This window comes from Marmota marmota, unplaced genomic scaffold (assembly GCF_001458135.2).
Source record: "Marmota marmota marmota unplaced genomic scaffold, marMar, whole genome shotgun sequence".
Classification (NCBI taxonomy): domain Eukaryota; kingdom Metazoa; phylum Chordata; class Mammalia; order Rodentia; family Sciuridae; genus Marmota; species Marmota marmota.
Window position 1 is genome coordinate 6,294,762 of NW_026000142.1, and position 13,253 is coordinate 6,308,014.

The following is a 13,253-nucleotide window of genomic DNA, read 5'->3' on the forward strand; positions in this document are numbered from 1 at the left end:
AATTTAATTTTATCTACTATCTGGAGAGAGTACACTACAAAAGACTTCAAAATTCTATTAGTGTAGCTCGTACGTATTAAAATGCCATTTGAAACTACATAGTGACAGTTTACTCACTTAAGACAGTACTAGTTTATGAATCAATTGAATTACAGCAGTGAGAGAAGGATTGTGAGTATCTAAAACCTCTTATAATTCAAACATACACTAATAAAAGCTGTGTGTGGATTTTCAGACTGTTGTGATAAAATTTACCAAGAATGATCTTCACATCTCTGTTATTGTGTTTAAATACTAATCTTTGTCATATATAACTCCCAAGTTTATGAATGAGCACATAATTTTCCCTTAAATTTGGTTTCAAATCAGAATAACATCTTTTTCACTTTAGAATTCCCCACATAATTCTCCGTTTCTATATTGGAGCTGATTTCAATGCAAGATTAAGCTTGTTTGCTAGAACTGCCCTGATAAGGTACCTCAACAGTCTGAATGGCTTAAATAACAGACATGTGTTTCTTTACGGTTATGAAGGCTGTATCCAATGAACACTTCATTGGTGGGCTTGTTCCCTATCAATACTGTGAGAGAAGCATCTTCCAGGCCTCTGTTCTTAGACTGTAAATGGTCATCTTCTCCCTGTATCTTCACATTATCTTCCTTCTGTACGTGTCTTTGTCAAAATTTCCTCTCTTATAAGGACACTAGTGGTATTGGATTACAGCTTACCCTGATGGCCTTCTTTTAATTATCTCTTTTAAACGTCTTTTTTCCAAATACAGTTACAATGATAAAGTATGGGGTTAGAACTTCAACATATGAATTGGAGAGAGAAGGAATCATGTAGCTCATAAGAAGGAGAAAAGCTAAATATTGAGAGCATAACGAGTTTCAAATACAATGCACACCAGCTAATCCTTACATTATAGACCCAATAACAAAATTTTTGAATTTAGACCTAAACACATGCTATAAAATTTATCTTGCTATTATATCATAGTGTCATAAAACTGATTACATCATTCTCTCTCTCCTTAGAGTTATTGTTGACTAATTCTAGAATTTCAAATCCCCTAATAATCCTTGCTTTATTGAATCTGATGGTAGTAAGACAAAAAGTAAGAAACCCCATTTTCTAAATTTATTATGAAAAGATTGTCATTTAAAATGTAAAAATAATTTTTTAATGAAATAAAATTAATCTAGCTTGTCTGAGTTTTCTTGGAGTTACTATTTTCTAAAAATGACATTCTATATGAAGCTTCTGTTTGGATATTATATAAAATTAGGGTTGTTAAGTATATTTTTTGATAAATCTATAAAATACTTCTGCTGTACTGTTCTGATGCTTAACTGGATTGAATCAGGGGTCCTTACCTCATCATGAGTATCCAGAATTGTTATTTTTAATGTTCTCAATAAATTACTACTCAATAAGAAAAATGACAAGTCTCAACATGTGAACATTTAACCTGAAAATATCAATATTTAAATATCTTCTTGAGGCTTTTGGTATTTCAAGGAACCTTGCTACAAATAATACCACTTTCAATTTTCAGCCTATTTGTTTTCTTTTGTTTTTAATCATTCTTCCATGTGTCAGCTTCCTTTGGGCTTTTAGGAGGAGCCCTGCACCAATTACTCTGGGTAATGAAGATTTCTTGGGAAGGTACATATGCAAAATGCATACAGAAAGTCACCTCATCAGTCACGCTAGCTCCTACTTCTTCTTACATAAGAATATGCAGCGGGTTTCTTTAATAAGAACTGAAGAGAGAATTCAATGAGTGAATTCTCAGCTCAAAACCTGTTTTCTTGCATACACTGGCAAGAGTTGGTTATGGGCCAGTAGACTACTGGTGTTAAGAACCACCTCTGTAAATGGGCTGATCTGATCCTATCTCCCTCACCCTCAGCCTGTTGGTAACTTCTCTGTGTGGACCAGTTCTTCCTTCCAATCAGTCACAGTTAAAATTGCCTCATGATTTTCAGTTGCTGTACGAGTTACAGTAGTTGATGAAGGAAAGAAGTTGTTAGAGCTACTATCTTAGAGAGAGTAGCTGCATGTATGGCAACACTTGGAGCTCTGTAAGTTCCTCTTTCAATCTCCTGAATATGCCCAGAAGTGGGACACCCAGCAGTGCAGCAAAGCACATGAAACAAGAGTAGTATGTTTCAAAAATAAGAGGCACTCAGAATGGCTGTCTAGTAAGTCAGCCATTGCTTATTGGTAAAATCAAGCAAGACGGTGGTGGTTGTTGGGACAGTGGGAGAGAAAGCAATTCTATGTGACATAGGTAAGTCATATCCTGATTAAAAACAAAGGGTAGGCTTTTCCATTTGCCCTTTAATAGATTTCCAGAAATAACACAAAAAATGAATGCAATGAATGCTGACTTATATTCTTCCATATAAAAGACTTAATTCAGAGCTTCAGGAAATTTACTTCTAAAATTAAATTGGACAAGCAATGCAAACGAACTGAAAATTCCATTAAAGATCATAAATAAAACATTACAGTTGCAGTTTGTCAACTTGAATGGAGTCAGAATCAGGCTCCAAAACAGAATGACAATTTAAAGTAACCTATTTAATATTTATATTTAAAGATGTAAACAGAAGGCCATAATGTACTGAATTTTCATATACAATATTATAATGTTTATGAATTTTTGATGGATCTTTAAATTTTAACAATAAAATAAAGGCATGAGTAAATAAATAAAACAAATAAAATTTGGAAAAGAATTAGTAGACACACCAATGTTTTAATATTCGGAAGTTGCCAGGAATCTTTGGGGAAAAACTGAAAAGTAATAACTTCAATAATTATAAGAAGCCCTAACAAGCAAAAGAGTTCTATTGTTAGTTTTACATTTATTTCTAATTATTATATCTGCTCAGAAAACCTCCTCCTTATACCCAAGGATAGCTGGTAGAGTTTCCAGGCAATTATCTATGCCCTTCAGTGTAAATTCCTGATGGCCTTTACAGTCATAGGTCAGAATACATCCCACTAATTTTAGCACTTCATGGAGAGAAATAACAATCAGCCTCTCTGTAACAGCCAATTTGACTAAATTGACTTGGTAGTATTTAATTCTAACCGTTCAATTTAGTCAAAATGGGTGACGATCTATCCCTAAAATATGAGCATTCTACAAGTCCCATCATTTTAAAAATTGTCCCCTATGTGACCCATGCTCCCTTCATCATCTGTATGCCAGTAATTCACAAATCAAGAACTTCTATTTGATTGTCTTTCTGTCATCCAGCCTCATACTACACAACTTCACACAGATGTCTGATAAACTCCTCAAACCTCAATGGCTCCAAAACAAAATATAGTTTCCCTGTTGCGACCCCTTGCCCGCAAGGAAGACGCAACTCAGGAATCTTCTTTCAGCAGTTTATTCAGGCCCTTGATAGTTCTTCTTCTCCCCCCCCGGATGCCCCTCCCAGCCTTAATAAAGCATCTCAAGCCCCAATGCAAAGCTGCCACGTGGAGCTTTCTCATAGGGTGATGAAAAGTCATGCGCCAACTCTCCCAAATTAGGAGTTGTTTGTCACAGACCACAGCGGAGCCAGCGCCATCTTGTAATGGCGACCATAGTCTGCAGAAACGGCAGAAGCGGCTCACCACATTTCCCCAAGGGGAGAGAATCAGCTTTATTGAGGTATATATATACAGAATAAAATATATCAATTTTAGGGGTACACATGAGCTTTGAAAAATGTGTAAGATGAAGGTATAGAGCTTTCCTATACATCAAAATATTCCCTCCAACCTTTTTCAATTAATACCATCTTTCTACACTTTATCCTTTGGCAATAGGGAGTCTTATTATCACTACCATGTTGATTTTCTATAATTCCATATAAATGGGATTATACAATATCGAATCCCTTTTTTATGGCTTCTTACATTTAGCATAATGCTTTTGAGATTCATGATAGTGCACATATTCATATTCATAGTCCATTATTTTATATTGCAAAATGGTATTTCATTTCATGAATGCAACACAGTTGTTTATTCATTCACTAATTGACAGGCATTTGTTTTTGTTTTTGTTTTACTCCCACATTCTTACTACTATGAATATAATTGCTAGGAACATTCACATACAATTCTTTTTATTTATCTTGGATGAATGTCCAGGAGTGGAAATACTGAGTAATACAATAAGTGTTAAGTATAGGTATAAGTATAGTGTTAAGTATAATACTATAAGTGTTGACTATATGTTTAAGTATAGGGTAAGTGTATTTGTTAATTTCATAACAAACTGTCAATATGTTTCCAAAGTGTCCATGGCTTTCTGCATTCCCAACAGTAACATAGCACATCTTATAAACACCAGGTATGGCAAGGTCATTTTTTTTCATTTTAGTCCTTCTAGTAAGTGTGTTTGGGTATCACATTGTCAGTCTAATTTGCCTTCCACTTGAAAAAAAATGTGTTTGTCAACCTCATATCTTCTATAAGAAAGTGTCTGTTTAAATGTTGTGCCTGATTTCTATTGGATTGTCTCCCCATTATTGAGTTGTAACTGTTCTTTATATATGCTGGATATACGTTTTTCAAATATTTTTATTCAGTTGTGGTTTGACATTTTATTTTCTTAAGATTCTCTTAAGGAAGAAAATATCTTATTATTGATAAATTCCAATTTATCATTGCTTTTTCAGACATTGCTTTCATGTGAATATTCTGTTAAAGAAACTTTTGCCTAACTCAAGTTCACAACAATTTTCTCCTGTTTACTTCTAGAATATTTTTTATTCTTTTTCTCTCATCTTAGTATAATGATTCAAGTTAATTTTTTCATGTGATGTGAAGAAATAATTAAAGTTCTGTGTGCATATGCTCAAATGTTTCAGCATCGTTGGCTGAAAATTTGGTCAAAAATCAGTAGACAGTAAATTTGGAGGACTATTTCCAAATGCAATATTTTGTTGTCTATATATCTGCTTTTACCAAAAAAGCCACTGTCTTAATTACTTTATCTTTAGAATAAGTCTCAGATATCTAGTAGAATAATTCCTCCAATTCTCTTCTTTTGTAAAATGATGTTGGCTAGTTTAAGGCCTTTATATTTTTGTATAAATTTTAGAAGTAGCTTATCAAATTCTATGAAAAACAAAAAGTTACCTGGAATTGCTTTGAATTCATAGGTAAATTTAGAGACTTTACATCTTATAAAGTCCACTACAGCTCAGGAGGCTGGGACAGGAGGATTGGCAATTCAAAGCCAGCCTCAGCAACTTAGCAAGGCCCTAAGTAACTCAGAGATACCCTGTCTCTAAATAAATTACATAAAAGGGCTGGGGTTTTAGCTCAGTGGTTTAAGCATCCCTGGGTTCAATCCTTGATACAAAAAAAAAAAAAAATCTGATTCATAAACAATTGATATTTCTGAATTTATTCAGGTTTTCTTTTATGTTGCTTTGCAATGTTTTTAGCTTTCAAGGTAGAGAACCTTTGGTACTATTTTCTTAAATATTTCATATTTTTATCTATTATAATAGTATTTACTAAATTTCAATGTCTAATTGTTTATAATGCACAAAACGCAAATAATATATTTTTTTATTTTTTTTAGTTGTAGTTGGACACAATACCTTTATTTTATGTATTTATATTCTATGTTGTGCTGAGGATCAAACCCAGTGCGTTGCACATGCTCAGTGAGCACTCTACTGCTGAGCCACAACCCCAGGCCCACAAATGATTTTTCTATATTACTGTTGTATCCTACAACATTGCTACACTTATTAATTAGCTCTTAAAGGGCTTTTTATAGATTTCTTAGGATTCTACAAAGATAATCACTACCTCTATGAATAAAGAAATTTATTTTTTCCTGTCTAATCTGAACATCTTCTATTTCTTTTTCTTTTCTTAGTGCTCATGATATGAAATCCAGTAGAATATTAAATATAAGCAGGGCAGAGTGGCGCATGCCTCTAATCCCAGTAGCTTGGGAGGCTGAGGCAGGAGGATTGTGAGTTCAAAGCCAGCCTCAGCAATAGCGAGGCACTAAGCAACTCAGTGAGACTCTTTCTCTAAATAAAATATGAAATAGGGCTGGTGATGTGGGTCAGTGGTCGAGTGCCCTCAGTTCAGTCCACAGTATCCCAATATCCCAAAAAATATTGAATACAAGTAGCAAAATTGTACAGTTTTGCCTTGTATCCAGATTTAAGAGAAAAAGCCTTCAACTTCCATCAAGTATCAATAAAATAGGCTGTAGGTTTCTCATAAATGCCATATATCAGATTGAAGAAGTTCCTTTCAAATCCTATAGAATAGAAACAGTTACTAGGTATCATAAATGGGCACTAAATCTGCATCAATTTTTTTTCTACATTTTTGTAGAGTCATTGGGTATTATATTGATGACTTTACTCCATGCTCCTGTGTCAGATAGAATCTGAGGTGTTTATATTCCAGTTGTCCAAAACTAGACTTTCTCAAAATGTTTAGCTGCAAAGATTGCTCTGTCTCCTTTCTTCTGTGTTCTACCCTTGGCCAGCGGAGGTATTCCCTCACATATACAGACTGATCAGTGTTCAGCCAAACATTTGAAGTACCCCTTGACAGGTCCCCTGAGCTCTGCTTTTCTCTGTGAAGATTTCTCCTCTTCAGTATACTATCCTGAAAATATCAGCCATTTGGTCTTCTGAACTCCAAACTCTTAACCAAACAGAACCAACAAACTGTGTTTAAGTCCCTCATCCCTGGGTTACCACCTGAAAACCTTACAGACAGTAAGCCGGGCACAATGGCGCATGCCTGTAATCCCAGTAGCTTGGGAGACTGAAAGTCCAGAAAAATAGGCTGATTCTTCCCCATTTTTTTTCAGCAATCACTGTCCTGTGCCTCCTGTGGTCAAATGTCTGAAAAACCATGGCTTTATATTCCTCCCGATAAACATAGGCTCTGTAATTCTAATATAATTGGTATGTGAGTTCATATCATTTTCTCCATTTTTGTTGGTTTACGTCAATGATAAATAACATTAGGATTCATTTTGAAATAATTTTAATAATTTTCTCTGATTCAGTCCCCACTACTCCCCACCCCCTTTTTAATGTATCTTGTGGATATACATAACAGTAAGATTCACTGTTGTATATTCATATATGTATATGGGAAAGTTAGGTCAAATTCATTCCAATGTTTTTCCCTTATCCTTCTCTCCTCCCTTCCCATCAATTCCCTTTTTCTACTCCACTGGTCTTTCTTTTATTTTAATGAATTTCTTTCCCCCACCCCACCCTGAATCTTCTCTCCTCTCCTCTCCTCTCCTCTCCTCTCCTCTCCCCTCCTCTCCTCTCTCCCTCCCTGCCCCTCTCCTTTATTTTAGACTAGCTTCTGCATATCAGAGAGAATATTTGGCCTTTGGTTTTTGGGGGGATTGTCTTATTTCACTTAACATGACAGTCTCCTGTTCCATCCACTTACCAGCATATGACATAATTTTATTCTCTGTGGCTAAGTAATTCTTCGTGTGTGTGTGTGTGTGTGTGTATGTTTGTAACATTATATATATATCATGTTTTCTTTATCTGTTCATATGTTGAAACTCTTTAAAAAAAACCTTTTTATTTTCCTAAGTTTTCAGTCCTAGATAATATCCATCATCTACACAATCTTACAAACCAGAAATATTTTTATTTGATACCAAACTTTTTCACCTTACTTACCCCCTTCCATCCCATATTACCATAGTCTTTTAATTTTATCCTCTAAAGAAATTTTCATCTCTAAACTTCATTTATTTCTATCTGGCAAAATAAGGTTCATTCCTGAATCATCTGCTGTCTCTACTGTTTTGACTACCTCCTGTGTGGCCTCATTGCTTCCAAACTTGCTCATCAATCATTGCCATTCCACTGATCATACACACACACTTTGGCCACCTTGGCCATGAAATACAGTCTCAACATTGCAAGAATTTGACTGAACTGGCCATGAAATACAGACTCAACATTGCAAGAATTTGACTGAACTGTTCAGTAGTGTGCCCTTCACCTAAATACAAAGGTCACGTTATTAACAAGGCCTTTCACTATCTTGGCGCATCTTTCTTCTTCAGATTTCTTTCTCACGCCTTTCTCAATTGCTAGGCACACTTTCAAAGCTATAGCCTTACCTAGTATTAATGTTTGGTTTCTTAAAGTCTTGAGAACTTTAGACAAGCCTCTATTTTAAATATTTTTTCTGGATCCAAATTCAGTGTACTGCCATTATATCCAATGTTTGGTTTCAATCATATCATCTAGACCCTTGTATTATAATTGTTATATTTTATTGGATATCTTCCCCTCTGTTCCAGAAATTACTTAATGTCACAGACTTCAACTTATTGACTCTGTGTTTAATATTTTATCTCATGGCAATGGGTCAATAATATTTGCTGAATTAGTAAATGAATTATTGTAGATTGTATTATATCAGGAAAAGATGGCAAAAATAATAACACTAACTATTGACAATACCCAAGAGATGTTAATTCAAAGCCATGGATGCCCACAGTTCATTTATTAGAATATAGAAAGTATTTTACCTTTTATCTATTAAATTCTAAGCATTTTGATTGAAGGAATTCTAACATATTGGTCTTTGTAACTCATGCATTCCTATAGCTAGCACATTTCTTAAGCTGTAGTATGTCAATGTTTGCCACTGTGTTACCTAGAATTATTCATTGTTTTATAATTATAAATGATGCTTTAGGCTTGATATATCTGGATGAGTTATCCAATACAATCAAAGAACCACATGTGTGTATTTTTCCTATTTTCAGACAAGAAAAAAGACTCAGAGTTGATCAACACACCCTTAGCAAATGCCAGAGTAAGGCTAAAACTTAGGTAGCATCACTCCTAAGGTTCTAGTCACTATGCTGTCTTACTCTTGACATTTATATAAAAGAGAACAGTTAGCAGTAGGACATACTTAAGAATATGGATTCCATACTAGTCAAGATGGCAGAGTAGAGAAGGTTCATTTCCAAACTGTTCCCTGGTGTAGGACCAGAAAAAAGGACCAACAACTTCATTTTAGGGTTAGCAAATAAAAAAAAAATTAAAAAAAAAGAAATCCTACTGGGATTTAATACTGGACTCTCAGAATGGTCTAGAGACACAGAAGTTTTAATAGAATAAAGATTGTAAAAAATAAAAGAAAGAGCCCACCTCTGGCAAAATCAGCTATTGATGCAGATCAACCACAGGAAGGTCAAAGAGAGACTAGAAAGCCTACATTTGGGGTGTCATCAAGATGGTCTTTAAGCAGAAAGAATGCTGATCAGGGACATTGTTGGGCTGATCCTATGGGTGAGCTATACTTTGTTTTCATGTGAGATACTCTGCGTGTCTCCCAGTGACCTGAGGCAAGCAGGGTGAGCTGCTGTGTTTTTCTGCTGTGATATGGACAATGGCAGGTGTGAGTCCAAACCCAGTTGCCCAGAACTGTGTAACTCCAGCTGGGTCCGAAAATCTGACCTGGCAGCAGCCCACTATATGATCCAGAGTGTGGCTAGAAAACCAGGTGAAATTCAAGCAAGGAAAGAGTTGCACCCAGGGGAATCTGAGACATTCAGATCTGAGAGATCCTAAGTGTCTCTCACTTTTTGAAACTTGAAGTTGGCAGGACCAGCTGGGAACAACTGGAACTTGATGGGGGGTTGGAGGAATGAACTTGTGCTTTGGGACTCCAAGGCAGCCAAAATATGAGAGCCATGGGAGGAAGAGAATGGTGAAGGACTGCTTCTTCTGCAGCTCGAGCAGAACCCAGGGGGGATTCAAGCACTACAGACACCCAATGAAGACCAGAAGCAGCTGGACTCAAGGTACAGTTGATTTAAACTTCACCAAAAAGCACCAGGGGTCTGGCTAGATGCAAACCTCACCTCTAGGAGCTCCAGGTCTGTGAATCCCTTTCACAGAACTTTACAGGGACTTCTTGCTGTGAGTGGAGTAGACAACACCCTCCAACCCAATCACCTCAAGTGCTGAGAGAGGAAGCTAAGAATTGGTAACCTGACTAGCCAAAAAAACAAAAAGAAGAAGCAGGAGGAGGAGGAGGAGGAGGAGGAGGAGGAGGAGGAGGAGGAATTGTTAACAGCCCCCAAGTACTACTCTTGCACAAAATACATACCTCAAAAAAAAAATGGGGAAAAAATGACAATTGGAAACAGACAACCAACATATAATATTATAGACAATTTTTTAACCATCACAATGGAAACAATTCCTTAATCTTCCATGAAGAACCTCTTTTTTTTCCTAGCACCACCCCCCTTATTGTGAATTAGTATTCTCATATCAGAGAAAGCATTCAGTCTTTGGTTTGGGGGATTGGCTTATTTCTCTTAACATTATATTCTCCAGCTCCATCCATTTATCAGAAAATGCCATAATTTCATTCTTCTTTAAAGCTGAGTAATATTCCACTGAATATAAGTTACTTTAGATTAGGTAGAGGGGAGAGAAAAGAGGGGAGGGGATATGGGGATAGGAAGGATAGTAGAATGAAACAAATATTATTACCTTATGTACTTACATGACTGCATGACCCATGTGATTCTATAACATGTACAATCAGAAAAAATGATAAATTATATCCCATTTATGTATGATATATCAAAATACATAAATGAATTCTTCTATTATATATAACAAAAAACAGAATTTTTTTTTAAGTTGAAGAGTGCTATAATAAATATAACATGAACAGAAAAAAAGAACCTATTTCTCTCTCTCTCTATCTCTCTCTCTTTCAACTAATATTTTCTGATTGGTTCATGGACATTTATACATATACATATATCTCTCTTCTATTTTTAGTATTTCTTGAAGGTAGTTATTTTCTTGACTCTGTCTTTTGTGGACTAATTTTGATTAATACAACTTGGCTCAATTTTATATTGTTTTTTGTTGTTGATTTATTGTTCTGTTTTGTTATTATTATCTCATGCCATTTTTCTTCTATTTCTCATGATTATCTTCCTCTCTTTTCTTATGCATACAGCCAAATTTTGTTCTCTCTTTTGTTCTTTTGTTCTCTCTTTCACTCTTCCTTTAACTCATCCTGCCCCTCAAGTATTCATCCTACATCTCCTCTGCTTTCTCCAGGTTCACCTTTTTGAAATGGCAAACCCTTTTGTGAACATAATATCATTACTATTGGCAATTGCCTACCATACCATTTCCAATTATAGTACCAATTAACATTGTAGATGCCAAAATAGTAACTAAATATTTATTTTAATGCTTAATATTGATTGAATTTGTTGTTGTTATTATTTGTCTTCCCCCAAAGCATAAGGAACTAGAAATCTTCAGAAACATAAATTCATAGGGTGGGTAAAAGCTCTGCTACCTCAGATTCTTACTAATAAAAGAACAGACATACAAACAACATGAAAAGGCAAGGGAATAAACCATCCCAAACAAATCAAAATACCTAAATTACAGAATCCAATGATATTACAATGGATGCAATGTCAGAGAAGGAATTTCGAAAGTTCATGGTTAAACTGATCTGTGAGATAAAGATGACATGAGGTGTTAGATTAGAGAGAAAATCCAAGAAATGAAAAATCAATAAGGAGACAGAAATTCTGAAGAAGAATCAGTTCAAAATTCTTGAAATGAAGGAATCAATAAAATGAATTTAAAAATCAATGGAAAGTATCAGTAGACCACTTGGAAGACAGTGTCAGTCAATGGAGAAAAAATATATAACCTTGAATATAAAGTTGACTATGGAGAAAAGATTTTAAGAGAACACAAACAGAATTTTCAAGAAATATGGGATAACATGAAAAGACCAAGTTTAAGATATATCAGGATAGATGAAGGCTCAGATATACAAACCAAAGGAATGCACACTCTTTTCAATGAAATAATATCAATATTTCCCAAACCATAGGATGAAATGGAAAATCCAACACAGAGGTTTACTTACTTCCAAATATAAATAATTACAACAGACCTATACTAAGGCACATATTTATGAAACCCTCAACATGCAAAATAAGGATTAAAATTTTAAAGGCTGCTCAAAAAAGTAACAGATAATATTTAGAAGGAAACCAGTCCACATCTCAACTGATATCTCAAACAAGACCATCAAAGGTAGGAGGTCTTGGAATAAAATGTACCAAGGCATGAAAGAAAATAGACGCCAATCAAGAATACTACATTCAGAAAAATTTAATGATTAGATAAAAACCTTCCATGGAGTCAGGGGTGGGAAACTTTCCATGATAACAAAAGTTAAAAGAATTCACAATTAGAAAGCTGGCACTACAAAATATATTCAATAAAGTATTTCATGAAGAAGAAATAAAAAGTAAAATTGAAAGCCAGCAAAGAAAGAAAATATGCTAGAATATTCACTTAAAGGAGAAACTAATTCAAATTAAAAACCAGAAATAAGTCAAAATGACAGGGAAGAAAATTTATTTCTCAATAATAACATTAATAATGTAAATGGCCTAAACTCATCAATCAAGAAACATAGACTGGTAGAATGGATTAAAAAACAAGACTTGCTGGGTGCAGTGGTACACTCCTATAATCCCAGCAGTTCAGGAGGCTAAGGCAGGAGGATTGCAAGTTCAAAGCCAGCCTCCGCAAAAGTGAGGTGATATGCAACTCAGTGAGACCGTGTCTCTAAATAAAATACAAAATAGGTCTGGGGATGTGGCTCAGTGGTTGAATGTCCAAGTTCAAGTTCAATCCCCAGTAACCCCCAACACCAAAAAAAAAAAAAAAGACCCAACAATATGCTGTCTCCGAGAGACTCACCTCATAAGGTAAAAACATCCATAGATTGAATTTAAAAGGATGGGAAAAAATCATATCATTCACATGGATATTGTAAACAAGCAGAGGTTTCTATCCTCATATCAGATAAAGTGGACTTCAAACCAAAGTTAAACAGAAGGGAGCAAGATAGTCACTTCATACTGCTTAAGGGAATTATACATCAAAAAGACATAACAATCAAATATTTATGTCCCAAACAATGGAGCATCTGTGTACATCAAACAAACCCTTCTCAATTTCAAGAACCAAAGAGACCACAATACAATGATACTAGATGATATTAACATGCCTCTCTCATCAAAAAAGCTAAAAAAAGAAGCTATAGAACTGAGAAATACAATTAATAATTTACTTAATAGACTTATATAGACTATTTCATCCATAAATGACTAAAAATATTTTCT

General features: G+C 34.9%; 1 long non-coding RNA gene across 1 annotated transcript; it reads right to left on the reverse strand.

The window, feature by feature from the left end:
- Window positions 1-712: 712 nt before the first annotated feature.
- LOC125611348 lies at window positions 713-12,962 on the reverse strand. Its single transcript, XR_007341507.1, has 3 exons — window positions 12,799-12,962; window positions 9,997-10,002; window positions 713-724 (listed from the first exon to the last, which is right to left on the reverse strand). It is a non-coding gene; the product is annotated as an uncharacterized LOC125611348 (long non-coding RNA).
- Between the last annotated feature and the right edge of the window lie 291 nt (window positions 12,963-13,253).